General features: G+C 40.0%; 1 long non-coding RNA gene and 1 pseudogene across 1 annotated transcript; one reads left to right on the top strand and one right to left on the bottom strand.

Annotated features, from left to right (window-relative positions):
- Positions 1 to 1,862: 1,862 nt before the first annotated feature.
- On the bottom strand, positions 1,863 to 11,136 carry LOC138423367 (uncharacterized). The gene is made up of 2 exons (XR_011250247.1): positions 10,938 to 11,136; positions 1,863 to 3,632 (listed from the first exon to the last, which is right to left on the bottom strand). It is a non-coding gene; the product is annotated as an uncharacterized lncRNA (long non-coding RNA).
- On the top strand, positions 3,605 to 4,559 carry LOC138423366 (cAMP-regulated phosphoprotein 19-like; annotated as a pseudogene).
- Positions 11,137 to 18,612: the final 7,476 nt, after the last annotated feature.

Genomic DNA, 18,612 nt, shown 5'->3' with positions numbered 1-18,612 from the left:
AATGGGGAGACTGACCCAGACTCAGGAAGGCAAAGGTAGCCACGGAGGCAGTGAGGCTCAGACAAGCCGAGCACGGAGGAGAATTCCCCACGAGCCAAACAGCATTTGTGAAGGAGGTAGAATTTGAGCAGGGTCTTTAAGGACGAGAAAGCTCCGTATGTGAGTGAGGAGGGAGAAAGTGTGGGAGCAAAGGCTGGACGCAGGTCTGCACTGGACACGGAAGTAAGGCCTGGTGGGGCTAGGGGTCAGGGATGATGGCAGGTGGTGCTATCATATACTGAGCAGCCACTCTGTGCTGGGAACTGTCCTTCATCTGTCTCACTCAGTCCTCATGTATCAGCAGGGTGCTTTGGGCTAAAAAAGGCCCAGGTGAAAGGCGCACAAACAGAAAATGAACTGGCTCAAAGAACAAGCACAGAGGCAGAAAAGATCTCGAGTTAGATGATCCAGGCATTCAAAGGTGTCATCAGCACAGTCTTTCGGCATCTCTGCTCTGCTATCCACAGACTCAGCTTCATTCTGAGGGTGCTTCTTACGGTCACACAACAGCTGCCAAAATACACACGTCTCCTTGACTATGACCAATGGAAGAAACTGGCTTCCTGGGGTTCTCATCAAAGAGCAAGAAAGCTTCTTATCACAATCCCCTGGAAAACCTCTTTTTTGTTTCACTGGCCCAACTTATCTTAGATTTGTCCATTCCTGAACCAATTACTGCAAGGAATTTGGGATTCTCTTGTTGGTTTAGACTAATCAGCATAGGTACATACATCCCACGAGGGGGTACTGATAATTGTTTAAGAACTGATTCTCACAGAATGCTTTCATTGACTTTTGCCAGACTTTTACTGATTTATGGTTGCACAAATAAGTTAAAAAAAAATCTTCTTATAATCTTGGAGAAGGCAATGGCACCCCACTCCAGTACTCTTGCCTGGAAAATCCCATGGATGGAGGAGCCTGGTGGGCTGCAGTCCATGGGGTCGCGAAGAGTCGGACATGACTGAGCGACTTAACTTTCACTTTCCACTTTCATGCATTGGAGAAGGAAATGGCAACCCACTCCATTGTTCTTGCCTGGAGAACCCTAGGGAGGGCGGAGCCTGGTGGGCGGCCGTCTATGGGGTCGCACAGAGTCGGACACGACTGATGCGACTTAGCAGCAGCAGCAGCAGCAGCAGGATGTCTTAAATGAAAATATTTAAAACTCTGTCATTAATCCAATAAGACACGTGGAAAATGTACACAACTACACCTATTTTGACAAGGTCATGAAAAAGACGCACAGTTCTAAACATGTTCTAGTATGGAAATACGGGAAGTCAATTCTATAATCTGTATGTGTATAAATCTATAAATGTATCTCAGTGTGCCACAGATACAATTAAATTGCCAATGGAATTTGACAAAACAATTCCAAAGATAAAATGAAAGAAGAAATGTTTGAGAATCATGAGGAAAGTTTATGAAAGAAGAGAAATGAAGGGTGATTTTTTTCCTATTATACTCAAACGCATCGTAGAGTTCTAACAATGAAAACAGTTGGATACTAAAGCAGAACAGGACAGACCTAATGTAACACATGGAAAAGGCCAAATTTAGACTTTTGATCTGATATAAATTCAGTTGAAAAGCAAATGATTATTCAGTAGATACTGTTTGTACATTTGAAAGCAGTGAAAGTTGGGCTTTTGTGCACCACCGTTTACCAAAAACCTCTTCAGATGGATTAAAGATTTAAATGTAATGATGAAACCACAAAAGTACTAGACAAAATGTATGTGACTCATGCTGTCACTTTGGGTTAAGGATGGACTTTCCAAGTGACACCACAAAGGGAAAGACCAATGGATTTGACCACATGAAAATGCAATGGCTGTTTATTATTTATGACAGACAAAGGGGTTGTTGATATCTTTAAAACAAAAACTATTAAGAACCCAAATAAGAAAATGAGGAATGCAGAAACATGAGCTGGAAAGAAGGAAAAACCATGGTTAATAACGCATGGAAAATTTGTAGTCTTGTTAGTTGTATTAGCACACAACTCAGTGGCTTAAGACAACACCCATTTATTATGTAAGAGTTTCTGCAATTCAGAAGTCTGGGCATGGCTTACCTGGGTTCTCTGCTCAGGGCCTTACAGGGCTGAAATCTAGATGATGGCCAGACTGCATTCTCATATAGAGGTGTGGCAGGGAAGGATAAACTTCTGAACCCCCATACTGGTGATGGAATTCATGCACTTGCAGCTTCATTTTGTGATGATTTACTTCTTAAAAGTCAGTAACAGTTTCTACTGCTCTGAGTCTCTCTAACTTCAGCAAGCCCTTTTAAAGGGCTCACCTAATTAGGTAAGGCCCACCGAGGATAATCTCCATTTTGATTAACTGAAAATCAATTGATTAGGGACTTTAATTACATCTGCAAGATCCTTTTACTTTTGCCATATTCTGTTCATTAGAAACAAGTCACAGGTATTCATGGGGACTGAATTATACAAGGGTTTGGATCACTGTGGATTACTACCATATTAGTAACTAAAGCATCATATAGCAAAAGTATTTTTAAAAATTTATTTAGTTTTGGCTCCACTGGCTCTTCATTGCTTAGCTTGTTGGATGGAGTGTCAAGGATACAACATTCTGAAAAGACACAACAATCTGAGATGCAGGTTGGTGAATTTTGTCAAAGCCTTAATACTGTAATCTCCTTGATCAAGCAAATCCTCTGCCAGAAATTATTCTGCAGAAATACTTCTGGATAATGTACACAAAGATTTAATTATGAGGTTGTACATGGTAGCTTTATTTATAATACTGGAAACTTGGAGGAAAAAAGGGAAATGAGCAAAAGTAAAAGAATGGGTAAATAAACTGTGGTAGATCCATATGATGGAAGTGCACTGGATCAGGCTATTTTGGAGTCTGGGCTCCAGAGCCAGGCTCCCCTGGTCAGAAAGACTCCACTACTTAGCAGCTCTGTAAAATGGGTGTATATCTTAAACTCTCTGAGCCTTAGTTACAAAGAGGAAATAATAATAGTACCCACTTTACAAGGTTGTTTGTGGATTAAGTGGCTCATACATGTAAATGCTTACCCCAGGAACTAGACAAAGTCAGCACTTAATTGTATAGGAAGAGGAGGATAGAATATTATGAAATTACCATACAAAATGTTAAAAAGTTAAATGATAAACTCAGAAAGCAGAATAGAAGGGCATCTCTTAGGCAATATTTATTTTCACTTGAGAAGTGAGACTATAGAGGATTACTATTTTCTTCTTTGTGAGTTTTTACATTTACCAATTGTCCTGCACCTATATACTTATGACTTTACAAGGAAAATATCCTAACTGATATTTTTTAAAAGAAAGGAAAAATGGGAACCCCAAAAGACAGGGAAGGCCCCAAGGGTGAGGTGGGGATTGAACTGTTCTTGTATGACAGTGGTTCTCAAACATTTGGAATTCAAGAACCAAGGAAAAACCAGTAGGGACATCCCACAGGACTGCCACTATTCCATGATGCCAGGTAACACACTAAAAAAATTCCACTGTCTCGGGCACTTCTCTTCTCAGCCTCTTGTCCGCAGAGGGAGCAGTATGTCCGCAGAAGTCCCCCAGGCAGCCTCTGCAGAGGAGCAGAAGGAAATGGAAGATAAAGTGATTAGTCCAGAGAAAGCTGAAGAAGCTACAGTTAGAAGCAAGGTATCCTCATCTGGGACAAAATCCTGGAGGTTCAAATTTTTTAAGTAAATGATTACATAAAGGGTAAAAGTATTTTGATTCTGGGAAATAGATGGGGAAACAGTGGAAACAGTGTCAGACTTTATTTTTCTGGGCTCCAAAATCACTGCAGATGGTGATTGCAGCCATGAAATTACAAGACGCTTACTCCTTGGAAGGAAAGTTATGACCAACCTAGATAGCATATTCAAAAGCAGAGACATTACTTTGCCAACAAAGGTCCATCTAGTCAAGGCTATGGTTTTTCCAGTTATCATCTATGAATGTGAGAGTTAGACTGTGAAGAAAGCTGAGCACTGAAGAATTGATGCTTTTCAACTGTGGTGTTGGAGAAGACTCTTGAGAGTCCCATGGACCGCAAGGAGATCCAACCAGTCCATTCTAAAGGAGATCAGTCCTGGGTGTTCTTTGGAAGGAATGATGCTGAAGCTGAAACTCCAGTACTTTGGCCACCTCATGCGGAGAGCTGACTCATTGGAAAAGACTCTGATGCTGGGAGGGATTGGGGGCAGGAGGAAAAGGGGATGACAGAGAATGAGATGGCTGGATGGCATCACCGACTTGATGGGTGTGAGTTTGGGTGAACCCCGGGAGTTGGTGATGGACAGGGAGGCCTGGCGTGCTGCAATTCTTGGGGTCGCAAAGAGTCGGACACAACTGAGTGACTGAACTGAACTGAAAGCAAAATGAAGAACAAGCAACTTCCTACTGCAACCCCAGATAAGACAGAGGTCACTGGTGACTACATCCCACTCCACAGGACCTTCCTCAATGGAAACCATCTCTTGTTGTTAGCAAGCTGGCTGGCTGATTAAAAAGAGCTGAACCACATGAATCTTCTAATTCCCATTATTTCTCCTTAATATGTTACTCCTCTGCTTTTTATTTCTTTTTACTCATTAAGTCATTTGAGAGTGATGGCTTTGCAGGTAGCAGTAGTGTGTGTTGCTATTGTAAGGGAATATACATGTGTAGAGTTTTTGACTAATTTAACAGGGCACTGATGAAAAGAACATGTTCGAGCAACATAAAGTAGTATATATTACCTAACTCCTAGTGTAGGGCTGGATCCAACAAGCAACAAGTTTTGCAGTTTTAATGTTGACTTTCTTTAATATATTTTAATTATAGCTCCATGTATTACTCTTAAGATCCCCTTGAGAAGGAAATGGCAGCCCAATCCAGTATTCTTGCCTGGGAAATCCCATGGACAGAGGAGCCTGGCGGGCTACAGTCCATGGGGTCACAAAGAGTCAGACACGACTGAGAGACTACCACACACACACACACACACACACACACACACACACACACATTACTTTTATTTCATATAACCTCTACTGTTAATTTCTTCTGGAATTTCCTTTTCGGTTTTGTAAAACAGAAGTTTAAGACCACAAGTTAGAAGAAAGGTCACATGTTTCAAACACAAATAGATGGGGCTCCAAAAGATTTGTATCCTGTGCTTGAACTTGAATGGCCTTCAATCTGTTTCAGCTTTAACAATAGAATTTTACTTGGGCAATATTTGCCCATTCTGGGGTAACTTATGCGACTCTGTTGCTTACTAACAGCTGTTGTTGAAGCTAGTATTCTTGTTCATTTCGATAGTGTTCGGAATACCTTTTGTCGCTGAAGATGTGAATGAAGCGTGCAAGTGCATAGACTGTTGAATTCACTTCTGCGCCATTTTTGTAAATACAGTAGTTTTGCACAAACTCTCACAACTCTCTGTATTACTTTCACATATTAAAGAGTAGATAATGTGCCAACCAGAAGCACAAGTGTTCCTACAAAAGACTCTGTATGTCATTAGAGCTTTTGTATAGCAAGAGTAGTTTATAGTCTTGGGGTTATAGAATACCACACTGAAATCTTTGCTCAGTCTGCCATAGACTTACACTTTTTCATTTGTTACTAGTACCCATGCCATTCAGTGGCCTTGTGCAAATATGATACGTTGCTTAGGCATATCTTTTGTCCTAAGCAGAACATTTCATTTTGACTTTTATGAAAATTACTATTCATATAATTTATATAAACATTTTTAATATGGAAAAGTTTTACTTCCACAGTCAATCTGGGGGACACTAGGATAAAATATTTTGCCTCTTGTGGCCCCTTCCCTTCTTTTCTTCTTGCTTCTTTGACTCACATTGTGTTGAGCTGTGCCATTCAGCCTGTTTAGAAACATAAGTGCCTATATCTTTACTCTTGAAATTTGCTCTGCTGAATGCTGGATTTTCTAACCCAATAATGACATTTTCCTTATAATTTCTCAGTTGTTAATTAACCACTCTTAATCCTGTGTTATTACTAACTGACAATTGTTTAAATAAAAGGAAACTTATAATAAAACAAGTTATTTGAGAAGACTGGCCCAGGAATCTAGTCAGGATGAGCTGAATTTTAAGTGATTATAATGAGCTAAGTGAATTAGATTTGTGACAATTAGAGCAATTTATATGATAGGTGGAACAGATATACATATTTAGATATTTTGCTTCTATAGATGCCATTTTAATAAAATGTAAATGTAAGTATATGTGTGGTTTGTCTAGTTAGTAAGAACTTTAATTAACAGATTGCTGGGACAAATTTACTGGTCTTTTAAGAGCTCTTCCCATATGCTGTGATGCTGTAGCCTGAGGCTGAGTATCACTAGCCCGAGATGATAGTGCTTTTCTCTTCACCTTGGACTTGTGCAAGGCCTCCATCTCTTTTGGATCCAGGCATCTTTTCTGGATCTTGGGTTCATTAGATACCTGCTTTTCTTTAACCCCAAAGCACCACAGATGGTGCGTTGAGCATAGCACCTGCACGTAAAGGTTGCGTAGCACTCTGAGGAAAGCTTGCTGCTTATCTTCCTGCTTCACCCACTCCAAAAGCAGAAAACAACAAAATCAATAATGTGCTAATCTGTTACTATAAGGATTGGTGCTGGTTTAGTCACTAAGTCGTCTCTGACTCTTGCGACCCCATGGATTGTAGCCCACCAGGCTCCTCTGTCCATAGGATTTTCCAGGCAAGAATACTGGAGTGGGCTGCCATTTCCTTCTTCAATGATAAGGATTCAGTTCAGTTCAGTAGCTCAGTTGTGTCCGACTCTTTGCGATCCCATGAACCGCAGCATGCCAGGCCTTCCTGTCCATCACCAACTCCCGGAGTTTACCTAAACTCATGTCCATTGAGTCAGTGATGCCATCCAACCATCTCATCCTCTTTTGTCCCCTTCTCTTCTTGCCCTCAGTCTTTCCCAACATCAGGGTCTTTTCAAATAAGTCAGCTTTTCACATCAGGTGGCCAAAATATTGGAGTTTCAGCTTCAACATCAGTCCTTCCAATGAACACTCAGGATAGACTGGTTGGATCTCCTTGCAGTCCAAGGGACTCTCCAGAGTCTTCTCACAGTTCAAAAGCATCAATTCTCCAGCACTCAGCTTTCTTTATAGTCCAACTCTCACATCCATACATGACCACTGGAAAAACCATAGCCTTGACTAGACGGACCTTTGTTGACAAAGTAATGTCTCTGCTTTTTAATATGTTATCTAGGTTGGTCATAACTTTCCTTCCAAGGAGTAAGCGTCTTTTAATTTCATGTCTGCAATCACCATCTGCAGTGATTTTGGAGCCCAAAAAAGTAAAGTCAGCCACTGTTTCCACTGTTTCCCCATCTATTTGCCATGGAGTGATGGGCCTGGATGCCATGATCTTAGTTTTCTGAATGTTGAGCTTTAAGCCAACTTTTTCACTCTCCTCTTTCACTTTCATCAAGAGGCTTTTTAGCTCCTCTTCACTTCCTGTCATAAGGGTGGTGTCTTCTGCATATCTGAGGTTATTGATATTTCTCCCTGCAATCTTGATTTCAGCTTGTGCTTCTTCCAGCCCAGCGTTTCTCATGATGGATGTACTCTGTATATAAGTGAAATAAGCAGGGTGACAATATACAGCCTTGATGTACTCCTTTTCCTATTTGGAACCAGTCTGTTGTTCCATGTCCAGTTCTAACTATTGCTTCCTGACCTGAATACGAGCTTCTTAAGAGGCAGGTCAGGTGGTCTGGTATGCCCATCTCTTTCATAATTTTCCACAGTTTATTGTGATCCACACAGTCAAAGGCTTTGACATAGTCAATAAAGCAGAAATAAATGCTTTTCAGGAACTCTCTTGCTTTTTTGATGATCCAGCAGAAATAGATTTATAATGAGAGTAAGTAGGTTATTCAAAAGCAGGTATAATCAATGTAGGATTGATTTAAGAATTACAAAATACCCAAAGTAGAATTTCTGTAATATCTAGTGGGGTTTGGGTTTTGTTTTGTTTTTAATGACTATTTGCAAGCTATCACTGTTAAACTCACACCCATCAGATTAATCTGGAAAACCATTAATTCTTGGTTATGGTAGGACTCCTGTTATGGTTTGCAACAAGTGATGTAATCTCTGCCTGAGTTTTAGTTTGTAAAATAAATTATAATATTAACCTACCTCAAAACTTGTTGAGGATCTGTGAAATATTGAGTAAGTGCCCCAAATAAAATATCATTGTCTTTTTCTTTAAAAAAAATTTCCACTGTCTCCTACCATAATTTTATAAAAGATGTAACATATTAACACCAATAAAGAAAAGCCTATTCTCAGAATAAATAGTCCTTCCCACTGAGCTTTGTGAAAAACTAATTATACTATTCTTATTTTTCTCTGCAAAAGGCCAAATACTTTTTCTTTGGCTGAAGATTGGGAACCACTGGAGTAGAGTCTTGGCGTTGAGGAGGGTGAACCATCAGGCAGGTGGCAGCAACGTAGGGAGACAGGAATGAATCCAAAATGTGGGGACTTTGGAAGGTCTGGCCCCTGCTCGGCCCCAAAGTTCTCATTGCAGTTTCATGGTGTGTGTGGTTAAGTGCAGAGACTTCTGGGGGCCACATGATGCTTTAGTTCTTACGGGCATGCTAGGGATTCCCTAATGGGGATTGCCTGAAGCCCCCTTTATAAGCACTGAAAATACAGCTGTGAATATGACAACTATAATCCCTGCCATTTCTTGTGGAGGAGGAGACTCTGGGACAAGTGTTTTTCATTAAATCTATGAGCTCAGAGATGGTATCAGTCTCCTCTCCTGCATCCTCCACAGGCCTGGCAGAGAACAGCAGGCTCAGCCAAGAGCTACTGAACCACAGAAGTTTTGGTGACCTGAAAAGCCTGGTCAAGGGCATTAGAGGGAATGACAGCCATCCAATGGTACTTTAGTTGGTGTTTCTCAGACACCTGCGGGCTCTTTTGCATTAGCAAAAGTTCCAGTGTCCAAAAGTTCCATGGGTATATTGGAAAGGTATGCATGTTTTATTAAACTTGGAATCAGACTTCAATATTTATGTATAAATCTCAGGCTTCACTTTAGCCTTGTGAAGGCTGGTGAGATGCAAGGCTAATTTGATAATGGAGGTAAATTCCTTTGCCATTAATCCTATGAATCATACATGTCTCCTCTAAGAGCCTGAAATATGAATATTTTAGCACAGGTAAAATATCAGGAGAGTCACAGCTCACTAATTATGATAAACTGGGAGGTCAGAGTGCCTTCTATTAATAGAAGAAGATGTTACACTCAAGGTCATATAGTACATACTGTATGTATATATGCATTAGATTAAACACCAACAAAATTGACAGTGGATGAGTCATTGCCAAAGCGAGCTCACACCTTAGTTGCTTTCACATAGAGATAAAGAGCCCAGAGTTTTAGAACCTTACTTATTAGTTTGCCAAATAATTGTTTTGGAAAATAACCATGTTTGCTGGGCTCTGGACATCATCAATTTGCCTAGTACACTTTTTTCTCACAGACAGTTATAATGATTGTCTTTACTTCTGCTCAGATCCTTAATGTAAATTCTCAGGCTCTAAACCAAAAATTGCTTAGTCCTCCAACTCATAATAGTTACATTTAGGGGGGGTTTCTCTAGAGGGATAGTGCCTGTACCTCTGACTATCAAGATCTCCTTTCATGACGTTTTTGTTTCTTTCTTTCTCTTGAGGGGAAAATATATTTCTCGAGCACTTACTATGAGCCTCTACAATGAGAGTCCTTGGGGCAAGGACAACGTCTATTTTATACCTCTTGGGCCTAGAAGGGCTCAATAAATGGGTGTTGAATTACTAGTGTCCAAGTGTGCCTGCTGGGTGCTCCATCCATAGGTGGTACCCAGCCTCCATGATGGTCTGCAGTGATGCCTGCCTCCTGTTCTTTTCACCCTGGTGCTGTCCTCTCCCACATTGTATCAGGGTTGGTTAGTGTGATCAGAATATGGCAGTCATGATGGTATGTCACCATCGAATTTAGGTTGTAAGAGTGCAGTGTATGTCTTGGCATACACTCTATCTGTCTCTATCTTATCCTCTGATCACTGACTTTGGGAGAACCCATGTGGATAGGTTCCCATGGTAATAAATGGAAGCCTCCTGCCAATAACCATATGAGTGAACTTAGAGGCAAATCCTCCAAACTCATGCCATCTACAGAGAATGCAACCCTGGCCAATAATTTGAGTGCAATCTTATGAGAGATTCTATACCAGAACCACCCAGCTAAACTGCTCCAGGATTTCTAATCCTTTGAAACTGTGTAAGATAATAAATTGTTTCAAGCTGCTAAATTTGGCAGGGTGAGGGGTGAGGATTTGTTACACAGCAATAGATAACTAATATCTAATTCAAAATCTAATAATAGATAACATAAAATCCCGCATGTTTCTTACAAAAATCCTTTAAGGCATTAGCAGCATTCTACTAATGAGGACAGGCTTCCCAGGTGGCACAGTGGTAAAGAATCTGCCTGCCAATGCAGGAGATGAAAGAGGTGCGGGTTCGATCCCTGAATCAGGAAGCTCCCCTGGAGCAGGAAATGGCAACCCACTCCAGTATTCTTACCTGGGAAATCCCATGCACAGAGGAACCTAGTAGGCTACAGTCCATGGAGTTGCAAAAAGTCAGACACGATTGAGCACACACGAACACACACACACAGATACACACACACTAATGAAGACACAAAGGATCAGTGATACTAAAGAATTTGTCTAAGACATCTCAGCCAAATGAGGGGGAAAGTGGATACAAATTCAAGCAAGACACCTGCTCTCTCTCAGAAAACAAAAACATCGCGTCTCTTGACCAAATAATCTTACCGTTACAGTCTGTCACTCTGCTATCACTTGGGATTTCAACATCTGGTAATAATAAGAGTGGTGATTATTAAAAATATACCGACGGAAGCTGTTTGCATAACCCGTAAATGTTCGAGGTTTCATGGTCATGATTTTCAAATAGAAAAATGACCACTCATGGGAAGGAACAGATACACGGAAAGGAGAATCTGAGAGTGGCACAGTTAAAATCATCTGCATGTATTTTTAGCCCCAGGAAAGAAGTCTTGCTGGCAGATGCTGTTAAAAAGGGGAGGTCCATTTCCATGTGCTATATTTAGAAAGGCAGAATATCATTGCAGAATAATTGCTTGTTGGAAGCACAAGTGAGCCTTGAAACTATGCTGCAGGTTTTAAGACTACAGGCCCATTTCTATGTGGTCCCTATTGAAGCAGAGGAGGGGACCACCCAAAAGCAGTACTCTGGGTGTACCAATCTTATCAGCCTCTAAATTTTAAGTGAAAAAGTGGGTCAGCTGTGCATATGCAGCTTCAAGACAAATCCCTGGGGTTGTTCCTTCTAAACCAGACTGCTGCCCCTAAAACACTCCTGGAGAGAAATTCTGGAGCAGCCCTGGAAAGCAGTGAATTAAAGCCATCTAGATGAAGAGCAGAGAGAACTGAAGGGTGTTAAGCATAATAAATCAAGGTGTAAAGCAGCAGTTCTTGTTCGTGGAGTCTTGAAACACTGGTGGGTCCAAGTTGGTGTGTGCAAGGGGCTACCAGACCTTGTAATCATTAGTGGTTGAATGACTGGCTTTTGTCAGATGTTTGTTTTTTAATTTTAATTTTCCTTATATGGACCATTTTAAAAGTCTTTTGAATTTGTTATAATATTGCTTCTATTTTATGTTTTGGGTTTTGTTTTGTTTTTTGGCCCCAAGACAAGAGGGATCTTAACTCTCCAAGCAGGGATGGAACCTGCACCCCCTGCATTAGAAGGTGAAGTCTTAATCTCTGGACCACCAGGAAAGTTCCTAAATGTTTTTTTAAAAAAACAGAAAATAAATGAGAGGACTTAGCATAATGTCCCTCACCCTTATATCCTAATGATGTGTGTGTGAATCTATATACTGTACAATTTACATATTTAAAGTGTACAGTGTGATTTTTTAGTACATTCATAGAGCTGCATGATCATCCCTGCCCTCACCTGTAGACATTTTCATTCCCCTCTCCTTAAACTCCATACCCATTAGCAATCACCTCCCTTAGTTGCCCTCAGCCATAGGCAACCACTAATCCACTTTCTATCTCTATAGATTTCCCTATTCAGGACATTTTATATACATCGAACCATATAATACGTGGTCTTTCGTGACTGGCTTCTTTCACTTAGCATAATATTTTCAGGGTTCATAATATGCTGTCCTGTGTCAGTATTTTATTCCTTTTTACTACTGAATAATAGTCTATTGTATGGATAGATCACATTTTATTTATCCATTCATCAATTGGTGGACATTTGGCTTGCTTTCAGTTTGGGGCTCTTAGGAATTATGTTGCTATGAGCATTTATGTACAAGATTTGTGTGAATATGTTTTTATTTCTCTTGGGCATATACCCATACCTATATATGAGATATCTAGGTCATATGGCAATATGATAAACATTTCAAAGAATTGCCAAATTGTTAACCAAACCAGCTACATCATTTGTGAGGGTTCTTTCCGTCAATGTGTGAGGTTTCCAATTTCCCCACAACCTCATCAGCACTTGTTCTTATCTGTCTTTTTTATTATAGTCGATCTAGTGTGGTTGAAGTGGAATCTCATCGTTGTTTGGATTTCCATTTCCTTGATGACCAATATCGAGCGTTTTTTCATGTGCTTATTGGCACTTGAAGACATTTGTATACATTCTTTGAGAAAAAGTTTATTCAGATCCTTTGCCTGTTTTAAACATTGGGTTGCCTTTTTGAGTTGGAAGAGTTCTTTATATATTCCGGATACAAATACTTTATCAGATATATGACTTGCAAATATTTCTCCCATTTTCTGGGATGTCTTTTCAGTTCCTTGGTGGTGTCCTTTGAAGCACAAAACTTTTAAGTATTGACAAAGTCCAATTTATCAATGTTTTCTTTGGTTGCTTATGCTTTCGATGTCATATCTAAGAAGGCTTTACCTAACCTAAGATCATGAAGATTTATTTTTTATTTTTTTCCAAGAGTATCATTGTTTCAGCTATTACATTTAGGTCAATGGTCCATTTCTTTAAAATTTTGAGCAAAATGAAATGATGAGATTAAAAAAATTTTTTATTGGAGTATGGTTATTCTACAATGTTGTGTTAGTTTCTGCCGTATGAATATAACAGGTTTTAATTTAATATAATATGCCATCATTTGCTGTTTTAAAAACCTCTTATCATATTGGGATAAGCAGCTGACCCAAAATAAAACTGCACATTATCTGGAAAAATACCAATATTAAAAACACATAGGAACCACTAGCAGATGGCCAAAGCACAGCCAAAGTTTACATTAGGATATTAATTCTAATGCAATTTATTAAAAAATAAAGTATTGATTTTATTTTATTTTATTTTATTTTTTTTAATTTTAGTTTTTTATTTTTTAAATTTTAAAATCTTTAATTCTTAAATGTGTTCAAATTAAGCCTGTTGTTCACAAAATTAGAAAAATACCAAAGCAACTCCAAGAAAAGAAGAGAAGGATTAATGTGGAAAAATGAAATATTAATTCTTAGGAAATGCAAAAATGTTAGAGCTATTTTAATATTCAAAGAATTCATACTTTTTGTGAGTGGAATTAAAGACATAAAAGAGAGTTTGCTGAAATCCAAGAATATAAAGTAGAAAAATGGATGAAATGTTTATCTTTCAAGGATAATATAATTTAACAAAATAGGCTTTATAAGAGCTGACAATTAACAATAAGAACTGAAAATAATAGTGAAAGCCCCTTAAAATGCCTTACATTAATATGATGTCAGAGACCAATCCTCCAAAATGTTTGAGGAACTGATAAGTCAGGTACCATTTAAGTATTCCATGTATGGAGAAGAGAAGAAATGCTTGCATCTTGCCTCTAGTCCAGAGTAAAAATAAGATCTGAGATTCAACTAAATCTTTCCAAAATGGCTTACGAGTTGGCTTTTGTACTCCTTACTCATATACTTAGAGGTGAATATCTTGCCATGCTGTTCATAAGTTGGTGCTCCTTTGATTTATTTGTCATTGTTGTTCAGTCGCTAAGTCTTGTCTGAGTCTTTGCGACCCCATGGACTGCAGCACACCAGGATTCCCTGTCCTTCACCACCTCCCGAAGCCTGCTCAAACTCATGTCCGTTGAGTCGCTGGTGTTGTCCAACCATCTCATCCTCTGCCGCCCGCTTTTCCTCCTGTCCTCAATCTCTCCCAGCGTCAGCTTCTTTTCCAATAAGTCAGCTCTTCGCATCAGATGGCCAAAACTATTAGCGTTTCAGCTTCAGCATCAGTCCTTCCAAAGAATATTCAGGGTTGATTTCCTTTAGGATTGACGGTTTGATTTTCTTGCCATGTAAGGGACTCTTGAGAGCTTTTAAAGCCTTTGATTTATAAGGGCTAACAAAAAAAAAGATGATGCTGCACTCAATATGCCAGCAAATTTGGAAAACTCAGCAGTGGCCACAGGACTGGAAAAGGTCAGTTTTCATTCCAATCCCAAAGAAAGGCAATGCCAAAGAATGCTCAAACTACCACACAGTTGCACTCATCTCACACGCTAGTAAAGTAATGCTCAACATTATCCAAGCCAGGCTTCAGCAATACGTGAACCATGAACTTCCAGATGTTCAAGCTGGTTTTAGAAAAGGCAGAGGAACCAGAGATCAAGTTGCCAACATCCACTGGATCATGGAAAAAGCAAGAGAGTTCCAGAAAAATGTCTATTTCTGATTTATTGACTATGCCATAGCCTTTGACTATGTGGATCACAATAAACTGTGGAAAATTCTGAAAGAGATGGGCATACCAGACCACCTGACCTGCCTCTTGAGAAGCTCGTATGCAGGTCAGGAAGCAACAGTTACAACTGGACATGGAACAACAGACTGGTTCCAAATCAGAAAAGGAGTACGTCAAGGCTGTATATTGTCACCCTGTTTATTTCACTTATATGCAGAGTACATCATGAGAAATCCTGGGCTGGAAGAAGCACAAGCTGGAATCAGGATTGCCAGGAGAAATATCAATAACCTCAGATATGCAGATGACACCACCCTTATGGCAGAAAGTGAAGAAGAACTAAAAAGCCTCTTGATGAAAGCGAAAGAGGAGAGTGAACAAGTTGGCTTAAAGCTCAACATTCAGAAAACGAAGATCATGGCATCCAGTCCCATCACTCCATGGCAGATAGATGGGGAAACAGTGGAAACAGTGGGTGACTTTATCTTTCTGGGCTCCAAAATCATGGCAGATGGTGACTGCAGCCATGAAATTAAAAAATGCTTACTCCTTGGAAGGAAAGTTATGACCAACCTAGACAGCATATTCAAAATCAGAGACATTACTTTGTCAACAAAGGTCTGTCTAGTCAAGGCTATGGTTTTTCCAGCGGTCATGTGTGGATATGAGAGTTGGACTATAAAGAAACCTGAGCGCCAAAGAACTGATGCTTTTGAACTGTGGTGTTGGAGAAGACTCTTGAGAGTCTCTTGGACTGCAAGGAAATCCAACCAGTCCATCCTAAAGGAGATCAGTCCTGGGTGTTCATTGGAAGGACTGATATTGAAGCTGAAACTCTAATACTTTGGCCACCTGATGCAAAGAGCTGACTCCTTTGAAAAGACCCTGATGCTGGGAAAGGTTGAGGGCAGGAGGAGAAGGGGACGACAGAGGATGAGATGGTTGGATGGCATCACTGACTCGATGGACATGGGTTTGGGTGGACTCCAGGAGTTGGCGATGGACAGGGAGGCCTGGCGTGCCGCAGTTCATGGGGTCACAAAGAGTCCGACACGACTGAGTGACTGAACTGAACAAAAAAATTCTGTCCAGTTGACAGCTATATCATCTAGCTAAACACCACCTCACCCCAGTCACAGCTCCCTACAAACTGCTCTAGGTGGACTGGCCACCGTTTGGCTCTTCAGTTACAGGGCCTAGTCAGGGTCTTCCAGAAGCCCTAGGACCTTATTCACACCATCTCTCCATGGCCCATTTTGAGTTAATATTTGCATATGGTGTGAGGAAGGGCTCTAACTTCATTCTTTTGCATGTGGAAACCTTACAACAAGAAAGTTGCTTTTTCAAGGAGAAGCAAAAGAATGAACTTTTTGATGCCTGACCTTTCAGTATAACATTTAAAATTCAAATGATTTGGTTCTAACTTTCCCTGTCACCCCAAACTCCTTCCTTCCTTTAATCTCCTTGACTTTTTCCCTTTCCTTCTTCTTTCCTCTATTTCATTTTTTTTTCTCCTTTCATGATTGCTGCCAACTTATTGTTATTTCTTCAGACAATCAATGTATATTTAATGAGCACCTGTTGCATGCCTAGCATTTCACCATATGATGGAGGAGATATGAATAAGATAAGACATGGAATCTACCTTAAAGGAGTATACAGTTCATTTGGGGTGGTGAGTGTCTCATGTATTACGTACTAAACAATAACATAAGGTCAATAACAACCTATGGCTCAAACTGGACCCAGGAGCATGGTGCAATTTTTGTATTGTGGCAACACAGCAAAGGCCACAAATAATGGAATGTAACAGAGATGTGGAAATCAGAGTGCAATAACACACGGCTGGTGGGAACATAAAATGAGGTAGTCACTTTGGAAAATATCCTGGCAGTTTCTTAAATGGATACACAAAGTTACAAATTCTAATCCTAAGTATATACCAAGTCACAAAAGGCAGCAGATTTTATGATTACATTTATACAAAGTGTCCATAATAGGCAACTTCTGTTCAGTTCAGTCACTCAGTCATGTCGGACTCTTTTCGACCCCATGAATTGCAGCACGCCAGGCCTCCCTGTCCATCACAACTCCTGAGTCCACCCAAACCCATGTCCATCGAGTCAGTGATGCCATCCAACCATCTCATCCTCTGTCGTCCCCTTCTCCTCCTGCCCTCAATCTTTCCCAGCATCAGGGTCTTTTCAAATGATTCAGCTCTTCTCATCAAGTGGCCAAAGTTTTGGAGTTTCAGCTTCAACATCGGTCCTTCCAATGAACAACCAGGACTGATCTCCTTTAGGATGGACTGGCTGGATTTCCTTGTACTCCAAGGGACTCTCAAGAGTCTTCTCCAACACCACAGTTCAAAAGCATCAATTCTTCGGCGCTCAGCTTTCTTCACAGTCCAAGTCTCACATCCATACATGACGACTGGAAAAACCATAGCCTTGACTAGACAGACCTTTGTTGGCAAAGTAATGTCTCTGATTTTGAATATGCTATCTAGGTTGGTCACGACTTTCCTTCCAAAGAGTAAGCGTCTTGTAATTTCGTGGCTGCAGTCACCATCTGCCGTGATTTTGGAGCCCAGAAAAGTAAAGTCACCCACTGTTTCCCCATCTATTTGCCATGAATTGATGGGACCAGATGCCATGATCTTAGTTTTCTGAATGTTGAGCTTTAAGCCCACTTTTTCACTCTTCTCTTTCACTTTCATCAAGAGGCTCTTTAGTTCTTCTTCACTTTCTGCCATAAGGGTGGTGTCATCTGCATATCTGAGGTTATTGATATTTCTCCTGGCAATCTTGATTCCAGCTTGTGCTTCCTCCAGCCCAGTGTTTCTCATGATGTACTCTGCATATAAGTGAAATAAGCAGGGTGACAATATACAGCCTTGACATACTCCTTTTCCTATTTGGAACCAGTCTTTTGTTCCATGTCCAGTTCTAACTGTTGCTTCCTGACCTGCATACAGGTTTCTCAAGAGGCAGGTCAGGTGGTCTGGTATGCCCAACTCTCTCAGAATTTTCCACAGTTTATTGTGATCCACATAGTCAAAGGCTTTGGCATAGTCAATAAATCAGAATTAGACATTTTTCTGGAACTCTCTAGCTTTTTCAATGCAAGACATTGAAATAATAGGCAAACTCATAGATAAAAAGTGGATCAGTCATTTCTCAGTGCTGGTGGTATGGGATAATTAGGATTTGATAGCCTAAGAGTATGAGGTTTCTTTTGGAAGTGACGAAAATATTCTAAATTTAACTGTGGCTTGTACAACTCTGTGAATATGCTAAAAATTTTATATACATGAAATGGTATATAATTATATCTCAAGAAAGCTGTTAAAATCTAAACAAACCAAAAGAGCAGCAACAAAGACCCAGCATAGCCAAAATAAATAGTTAAAATTATTTATTAAAATATCCAAATCAAGCATTGACAATCATGTGCACCAGCTTGGTTATGTTTATCACTTTGATGTTTGGCTTCCATGTAAGTTAAGCAAAAAAAAAAAAAAAACCTTCCTGATGATGTTTCTGCATGCAGTTCTCTACTTAAACATAACAAAACATTCTGTTTTTAAAAATAGATTATGATGGGTGATGAAAAGTAGATACTGCACAGTAATGTGGAGCAGAAGGGTCATGGGGCAAGTGAAATGAACCACCATCAACTATACCAAAGGCCAGTCTTCAGCCAAAGAATGTGATGTTGTATATATGGTGGGACTGGAAGGGAGTC

Source organism: Ovis canadensis, chromosome 18 (genome assembly GCF_042477335.2).
Source record: "Ovis canadensis isolate MfBH-ARS-UI-01 breed Bighorn chromosome 18, ARS-UI_OviCan_v2, whole genome shotgun sequence".
Taxonomy (NCBI): domain Eukaryota; kingdom Metazoa; phylum Chordata; class Mammalia; order Artiodactyla; family Bovidae; genus Ovis; species Ovis canadensis.
The sequence above is the reverse complement of the archived record's forward strand: the minus strand, read 5'-3'. Positions and strand labels throughout refer to the sequence as shown.